The following is a 9157-nucleotide window of genomic DNA, read 5'->3' on the forward strand; positions in this document are numbered from 1 at the left end:
GCCCCAGTGCCGTTTAATTTGATTAGCCGTAACTCATTACACTCGGGAATGTATTGCACTTTAAAAGTAAGGCATATCAACACAGTGAGGAGTCCTTCTTTTTAATGGGCCCATGCCCTAAATCACATCGGCTGCCACCTTGAGGACAACAATGGATGCTGAAACTCCTCTGAGCCTGCTTTGAGCCGTTTGGTAGAGAAATGCGCCCAAAAAAATGGGATTTAAATTCAGAACATTCTTATGATCACCTAACCGGAACTTGGTCAAACTCACAACTTCTTGACAAACAATTAGCAAAATCATCAAAGACAGCAGGACAAATTCAAGCATTTGGAGCCAAAATAATGTAATTATTTCCTCAGCAAAACTTAGCTCCGCCCCAAACAAACACACGCTTTAATCATTTAGATTTCCATTATCGCTGCTTCCTCGTCTCATTACTCAACCTTGTTCCCTTGACTGCAGTGCCATGAGCCAAAATTTAACCATTTGCTTTCCCATGTATGCAACGTGCAGCTCCATTTGAGTGTCTTTGTTGTTGTTGTTTTTTTTTAAACACATTTTCACCAAATCCAGGCGAGATTAAATGGAAATTGGTAACAGCGAGACTCGATTCAATACGGAAAAAAGAATAGCAGTCCTATACAGTGCCGCTTCGCTGTATGACTAAAGCAATTTCAGAGGCGGGAATGTGCAAACGGGATCTCCAAACAGGCTGTCAGTCACACAAACCTGTGCCTAGGAGCGACCGCGCTTCAGCTTCAGTTCCCTCCTGCTTCAGCAACTTTCACATCTACGGAGGAGAAAACTGGAAATGTTAACACCAATGCGACAGCCCCAAGGAAACTACTCTGTCGATCACTCTAAACCCGGCTAAATGAGAGTCCACATTTGATCAGTGATTCTTCTTTTCTCATATGCACTTTGGTCATGAAACACAGCTGCAGATATCTTCTTGAAATCAACAGTGTTCGGACTTGGACCAAAACAATCATAGGAAATCTGCAAATGATGAGCTGAGTGTGTGAGCGAGTGAGCATGTTTGCTCCCCTCTGTCAAAAATTGTAAATCCATAGCAGTGAAATAAGATTATCTCCCCCCCCCCTTTTTCCCTTGGGTAGAAAATAAATATAAATATAGAAACAGACTCAAGAGGGGTCAAGACTGCAGCGCAGGGAGAAAAAGATAATTGGGAAACTCTGGGCTGCTTTTGTGTGATTGCGACTTTCATCAATGACTGAGGAAACTCATTACCAGCGTGGGACGGCGCGGAAGGCGGACCTTAATTGTGTGCCAGTTTGTAATTGGGCACGGTAATTGACAGCTGGATGAAGCAGGTGTGCTGGGGGATGTGGTGGCACCGTGAGGCTGGCAAAGGAGAAAGGGGGCGTGAGGAAGCCGGGGGGGGGGGGAGAGAAATCAGAAAAATAATCAGCTCTTTTTGATATTTACAAAAGGCAAACATTAGGTACAATGGGAGCATTTATTTGCTACGATGATGTCATCAGCTGCGCTGCAGGGTGCAACAATTTGCCGTGCTTTTACTAGCACAGGGTCCACAGGGATCAAAAACACAACCTTTCATTATGCGCTGGTAAAAAAATATAAATTTTTTGCACTAGCGCGACTGCATGTTCTTATGCTACATTCGTGGTCTCACTGTTTAAAACGTGGTTTACAAATTCAAAGCAAAAGTCTGATTTGTTTCCAGTGAAGGTTGGACTCCGCCAAGTCTGCCCTTTGTCACAGATTCTGTTCATAACCTTTATGATTGACAGGCGGATCGGTGCAATGTTGACAGTGATGCGTCCTGTCATGGTGAAGGAGCAGAGTCGAAAAGCGAAGCTCCAGATTTACCGGCCATACTACGTTCCTACCCTCACTACAGCTTGTAACCAAAAAAAAAAACCAAGATCCCGGATACAAGTGATTGACTCTTGAGGGTGTTTGGGCTCTCCCTGAGAACTTGCGAGGGCGAGCTGGACGAAGTGGCTGAGGGAGAGGGCCTGGGGAAGTCTGGCCTTTACTGCTTAAGCTGCTCCTCCAGCCTATGTTCATATTCAAGAGCGTTTTGAGTTCTACAGGTTCCCCCATGTTGCCGCTGTACGTTTAAATGACAACATAGACCAAACGCAGCATTCAGACTCCCTCGCCGTAAATTGCTTTTATGAGATTGCGTTGTGGCCCGTGAGCATGCGTCATGAAGCTTGTCATGTAGATATACGGAAAGTAAACAAAGCCTTTGCACTCACTCGACATGATATACCAACCAAAAAACGAGGTCTTTCTGTGCTTCTTGCCCTTTGGCGAGCACTCGTCGAGCAGGGGCAAGCATGTTGAATTCAATCAGGCAGACCATAATTCCTCACAGTGTACTTGTGGAACCAACGTCAGTTTCTAATGGCCGCTCGTAATCAAGCGCTGCGATGCGATTACGCACTCGGGGAAGCGGGCGCAATGGCGAACGGTCCTTGTTGGAGACGTCCTTTCCCTCTGAGCCAAGTGCACTAGCCGCCGAGAGGACGCGGGTGCTTCATTAGCTTTTATGCACGGAGACTCGCCTTTGCTGTACGACTTCCTGATTTCCATAGAGGGAAAATAGCCCCCGAAGAGCTCTTGATAGCCAGCATTAGCGGGCCGCGCGCTGCCATTTGTGCTACAGAGGATGCCTGTGGAGATTGCTCATTTTGTGTTCTCAAAGGAACCACAAAAAAAGGAAGAACAAGAATCCACAAAAGTGTACACATACACAGAGGATAAATGACAATATCCACTCCGCCCTCAGAGAAGCCAGACGGCGCAATGTGTCCTCCGCATGGCGAGTGACATTAGATGAGCAAGACAGATGCTTGGCCACAGCGACTCATTAGTAAAGGCTGCAGAGGTTCTGACCGGCTATGACGACTGTGACTATGCTGCCATCTGCCAGCTAAAAATCATCATACATGGGCCAAAGGGTATGAGGGAGTCCAAATTGGAAACACCTGCAATTATGAAATAAAGCAGGTGTGTCTATCGTTATTAGGCCAGTGAAAAGACAAAACTCATGCCCAAAAAGAAGGAAGAAGTGCAAGGCTGCCATTTTCAGTGCGATGTTGGACGACTCACACTAAACACTAGCAATGCAGCACCACAAGGTCAAATCTTGATGAAAACAAAACAAGCAAGTGTTATGAACTTGCAGACCTGCTCATCACTGCCTTCAGTAAAGCAACGGAGTGACGAAGTGTCAAAATGCCAAGTCTGGTTGGAATGTCCACTTCGACTTGAAGTACAACGTAAACAATTTTGATAATTGGATGATGGATTCGGGAGAATTTGAAGAGGTTTTTTTTATGATGGATTCGGAAGAATTTATTTATTTATTTATTTTTAACTGCATGGGATAGTTAAACAGTATGACGAGATTATTTCAAGTTTAAGTTTCAGTTAAATATATTCACCAATAAGATGGTAGGGGTCAAAAATTGACGCATCAAAATGTCTTGCCCAAAAAAACTTAAATAGCGCAAAAGGAACATTATTGATGAGAAAGGCGATGTGGGCAGGTCATGTACTTTAGTCATCAATTGTTGAATTTAATTATGAAGGATTTTAGAGACATTCATTCCATGTTTTTTTTTGGTTTTTTTTAATCCTCAACGATGGCAGCCACTTTTAGCTTGAATTTGGGTTGTAATTAAACAATGCAACTTCACCCATTATATTCTTTGAACTAGCAGTAAACACACAAATGTGCAAAAGCTTCTATTCACAATGCTCATCAATAACAAAGTTTGCTTTTTGTTATTTGTAACAATGGATGAAAACAGATGCATGTATACACGCACCCCCCCCCCCCCACCCACCCCACACACACACACAACGCTGCCTGGAAGGCATAGGGGAAGATGAATTGCCACTAAGTGCTTGGCGAATCACATTACAGTCCATAGATTATAACTATTTGAGGTAAACCCCGCTGGCAACAAAATGAGTCTGATGAGTTGGCTCTTCAGCTGCGCTCATCTCTGCTTGGACACGTCGCTGATGCATCGCCTCTTTAAGAAAAAACGGGGCGAAGCGAGCGGCACACTGCCTTAATAGACCGCATTGCATCTTTTCAATCTGTTTACCCTTGTCATCGTAATGAGACTGAAAATGCTCAAACGATGCTCCCAACGATTCACTGAGAATGTTTAGCTTGAGATCTGTTTGTATCTTCTTCTTCTTTTATTCTTTTTCTTTTTAAACAGCGAGAACACCCGGGTGCCTGCAAAATGTGGACTCTCGCGGCTTAAAGTAAGCACAGGTAGATGCCTGACAAAAATCAATCAATGGAGTGTCAGCGATGCATCACTGCCTCTGCTTACTGATACTTACATGCCCTTTGGGTAACGGGCAAAAAAAACAAAACACTTTTTTTTGTGTGTGTGTATGCACACACCATCCGTGTGTGCGCGTGTGTGTATAAAGCACAAGTCCTATCCAGCAAGGGATTAATCCAATCCATTATCTGGCAGGGCTCAGGGCAGCCCAATCGATGGCGCTCTCAGTGGCTGCTGATGAACTTCCCTATGTGACAAGGTGTATCACTCAAAGCTGTCACGGGGCAGCACTGCGCACTGCATTCCAAACCACAGAAGAAAAAAGAAAAGATCCAAGGTCCAAATGTTTATAAGAAGTGGCTAACCCTGCAGCGAATACAAACGAGTCCGACAGTGCTTCTATTGACCCGTTAACTAGTAATCGCAAATGTCATTTAATCGCAAACAGAATTGAAGCAGAGAAGGGGGTGTGTGTGTGTGTGTGGGGGGGGGGGGGGGGGTATCCCATTCAATTTGGTGTTTGTCAAGTGTCATTTTAAGCCACCAGTTTCAAAACAAAAAATGCTAAAAGTGCATTTGAAGCTACATGGCCAGCCATAACACATCTGCCATTTATTAATATAGACCATTACAGTGGGTGATCTAGTGTTGCCAGGCAACCACAGAGCTGCCCATTGCCTCATTTTATAGTCCATTGTCTACATGTTACCCTGACTTAAGAGCTTAATTTGCCTGGTGACCACGCTCATAATTAATTTTACTCTAATATTAAATTAATTTTTCCCATAGGAATGTCATTTGTGCCCCCCAAAAAATATTCATGTTATAAGTCAAGAAAAACAGCACTGTATACAAATGTATTTCTGTAGGTAGTGTATAGATAGCATTTGTGTGTTGCATGTGTGCCTTTAACGGGCGTGGCCTAGCAAGTGACTTAAGGGGCCGGACTCGAGTCAGCTGGTTCGTCTGCATTTTGGCCTACAACAGCTCCTTTCTTGCCAGGTTCTGTATTTGTTTGTTTGACTGTTTATAAATGGTAACTGCGTGGCTCTCCTTGCCCACATGCAAGGGCATTAATTGCACTCTTGTTTTTTTTCACATCACTAAGCAGGTAAGTTGGCGCGCTCCTAAGTCATGTATAACTATTATATTTAACAGCAACAAAAATGCCCTCGAAGCGACATGACTACGATAAAAGGTGAAATTGAATAAGCTAAAAAGTGTGTCACATGGCACACTCAATTAAACGACTTAATTGTTTGACATCATCCTGTATATGATAGCTTCATGTGAAATTAAGAACGTGGCATCAATTCAAGCGTGAACCGTCATTACAAAGAATGAGGACAACGCTGAGGGTGGCATCAAAACCCTTCGAGCTGAAGAAGTGAAGAGGGATGATGGCGGCGGAGGTGGCGAAGAGGATCAAAATGGCAGGACGGTTACGAGACGCCTTTTCCAAACGTCGCCGTTTTGCCCGCCGCGCCAGTCAATCACGATTACAATGGCGGGGGAGTGACGCGAGAGGTGGCGCGGAAAGAGCACCAGTGATAATTACAATGCAACGGACAAGATAATGGGAAGGCGCCGCGCTGGTCCAATTGCTTAGCGTACGGCGGCTCCCCCATCCCCCCGCCCCCCTCGGGCCGTCGCAGCCGCCATCGCCTCTGACAACCGGCAATCACAGCTCATATCGGCAGGACCCAAAATGAATTCATGTGACGAACGCACTCGCTAGGTTGCTTCATCGCTCTGAGAGGGTCAATATAGAAGATTCACTTGTACTTTGTCAGCAGCAATATAAACACACCAAACATGAACAACTAGACAAATACGTCATTTGACAACAAACTGACATTTCTAATCTCTAAAGGGGATATCAACACAAAAAAAATGTTTTGACAATAATGTTCTATGTAGACCCACTAGCATAAACATGGTATACTGTACTGATTAATATTGCATTTGTGCAATATGTGTTAAGCAGCAAATCCGTTTTCAGCCACCTCGGGGGGCGGCCATTTTGTCACAACCTGTTGACTGAAAATGGCATCACATTTGCTCAGGGTTCAGCTAACGACTAATTACGGCTTACCTGTTTTCTGATGCTGAGCTGTGATTGGTTGCTGCCCCTGATAAAATGTGATATAATTTTTCCGTCAACAGTAAGTAACAAAATGGCCGCCCCCCTGAGATGAGATGGAACACAATTTTAATCAGAATACCCTGTTTAGACTATTGGAGGCACATACAACAATACTATTGTAAAGAACATTTTTGGGTTGACCCTTTAATGTAGAATACCAATCAGACCTGCAGGTCAAATTGACCCAGTTTAAACTTTCAAATGCACACATGCATCTTACTTTAAAATATGGTACAAAAATACTTATTTTTGTATGTAAAAAAAAGTATTTCCATACAGTCTTAAAACTGCTGGATCAAAATCAACCCATTTTGGGTTAACAATTGGACCAATCTGGCAAAACAAGCAAAAGTTGGGTCAAATTGACCCAAGTTCACGGGTCGGGTCGACCAATTAGTTTTAAGGGCATAGCTAAATTAAAAAAATTAAAATCAGATTCAACATTTTTAAATGGTAGACTCCTTTTCATTTCAACATCAAGAATCATTTTTGTTTATTTGACATCTAAGATGGTGAATTCGTAGTTGTTGTTGTTTACCGTAAGCTACAACAACAGAAAATCAAATCAAATGTTGAGTGGTGGATCTCTTTACTGCCCATCCTCTGTGGTAAAAATGTCAAACATGTTATAGGATTTTTAATATTCTCAAAAAGGTTCCTCTGGATGATTAAACTGGTCTATATTTAGCCATGAACATTTCTGTTGCATCAAGGAAACTAGCATCATTTAAAATCGAGGTCCCCTACCTACACAGTAAATACAGCAGAACACACAGTTATTTAAAGTCAATAACATATGTTTTCACATGATTGAGTACCTGTGCTCGCCTTGCTTGAACGCTTGGCGGCGGTCCCGGCGGCTCCCATCGCTCATCTTCAGTAAGGAAACCCACCTTGGTAATCAAGCGCATCATAAACAACTTCATTTTCATTAAGCCTCTTTTCTGTGCTTTATTTCACAGAGAGGATGTCGTGATTAATGATCAGACGAAAAGGGACACAGTATGCAAATACACGCTTGAAATAAAATACTTTTTGATGTTACTTTAGTTATAGTTATTGGTACTACTCAGCACCAACACAATTCTGCATGAGGTTTCTTCACCTCCAGCAGATGGTGCTGTAGTAAAATAAAAAATTGTAACCCTCAAGTATTGTGATGGTTGATTTGACCCGGTAATATTTTTTGAAGTATAAAAAAAAATAACTGAACAAAAAGAACGACCTGATTCTATTTTATTTACACCGTACAGTATATCAAAAATAGTGACCTGGAAAAGAGACAAAGGCTAAAAGATACTAGAGAGACACACATTCTTTTGATAGGCTAATAATAACACACATAGCTATTACGTTCCATCTGTTTCAAACACTTTATTTCAGCACAAGTTATCCAAACACAAAGCATAGCTAAGTGCTTTATTTTTCCATTTAGCCTATTAGGGGAGTCTTTTAAGTATATGTTAAGTTCTAATTTAAAACAATCTGTTGTTTTAAATATACAGTGAATCAAATTTCGCATATCAAACAAACATAACCGGGTTCAATGCTTTCACTTCCTTTCTTTGCCATTTTAAATACACAATTTGACCTACAAATCTGCCTTAATTGCAACAAAATTCAGTGTTAGTCTTATCAACATTTCACTTTGGAAAAAAACAAAATGAACAAAAATCCACTACAAAGCAAATGGACAAAAAAAAAGTTTTTTGCAATTTGGCCCAATTTTTATGTCTTTTTTTTTCTTCATTCATTCCGAGTGAAATTTCACAACTCACCTTTCTCAATTAACATCCATTGGGATAAGTTGATTAAAACTGGGTGGCAATTTCTTTTAAATGGGAAACACGATCAGGCGATGTCACAAAACAGCAAATTGAAGTGAAATATCACGAGTGAGAAAACTATTACAAAAATTGTATTTAAAAAAAAAAGTCACCTTACCTCACTCACCTCGTCAAAGGCAAAATGGCGACAGAAGGCCGTAATTCTCCACTTCAAAAGGCCCCCAAAATCAATAATTGGCTTCATAATTCCATATTGTGTAAGCAAAACGCTATCAAATTAAACGTTTATCAACAGTGGTGATGCACAACTTACTTCATTGGCGTCGTTTAAGTCGAATTGATAACTGATGAAGCTAATTCCATTGATTAGTACAAAATAAAAAAATAAAATAAAATAAAAAGACAAACAAAACATAAGAATATCAAATAGTTCGATTTTTGTTGTAGTAAATAATTGTTATGCATTCATTCTTACCTGAGATACTGCTAACTACTGTAGCCTGTATTGATACTAAATTGTAACGTTTGTGTTTTACAGTTGCAGGACTGCGGAAATGAAGTTCCGATACGTGCTGCATTCGTAAAAACAAGTGTTGCACGGTTGCACCTGATTTAGCAGATTGCGTTTACGTGTGCTGGGAAATTTTGGAACAACCAAGCGAAATAGTTGGGTAGACTAGTGCTTGTGTAACTGTTGTCGACTTTCGGTGAGGGTGGGGGCCTAAGGCATTCTGTCGCCTAACTCGCTTTAACATTTATTAAAAGAATGACAATTCAACATTTTAAAAAGAGTGTGACGTGTGAGAGAACCCAAAAAACCCGATTACATGTTAATTATGCAGCAATGTTTGGATGTAATTTGTTGTACATAACAGCAGGTGGCAGCAAAACATTGTGAACGGTGTAAAAAGACAACT

The sequence above is a fragment of the Leptonotus elevatus genome, chromosome 17 (genome assembly GCF_054856555.1).
Source record: "Leptonotus elevatus isolate MCC_2025b chromosome 17, RoL_Lele_1.0, whole genome shotgun sequence".
In the NCBI taxonomy this organism is placed as follows: domain Eukaryota; kingdom Metazoa; phylum Chordata; class Actinopteri; order Syngnathiformes; family Syngnathidae; genus Leptonotus; species Leptonotus elevatus.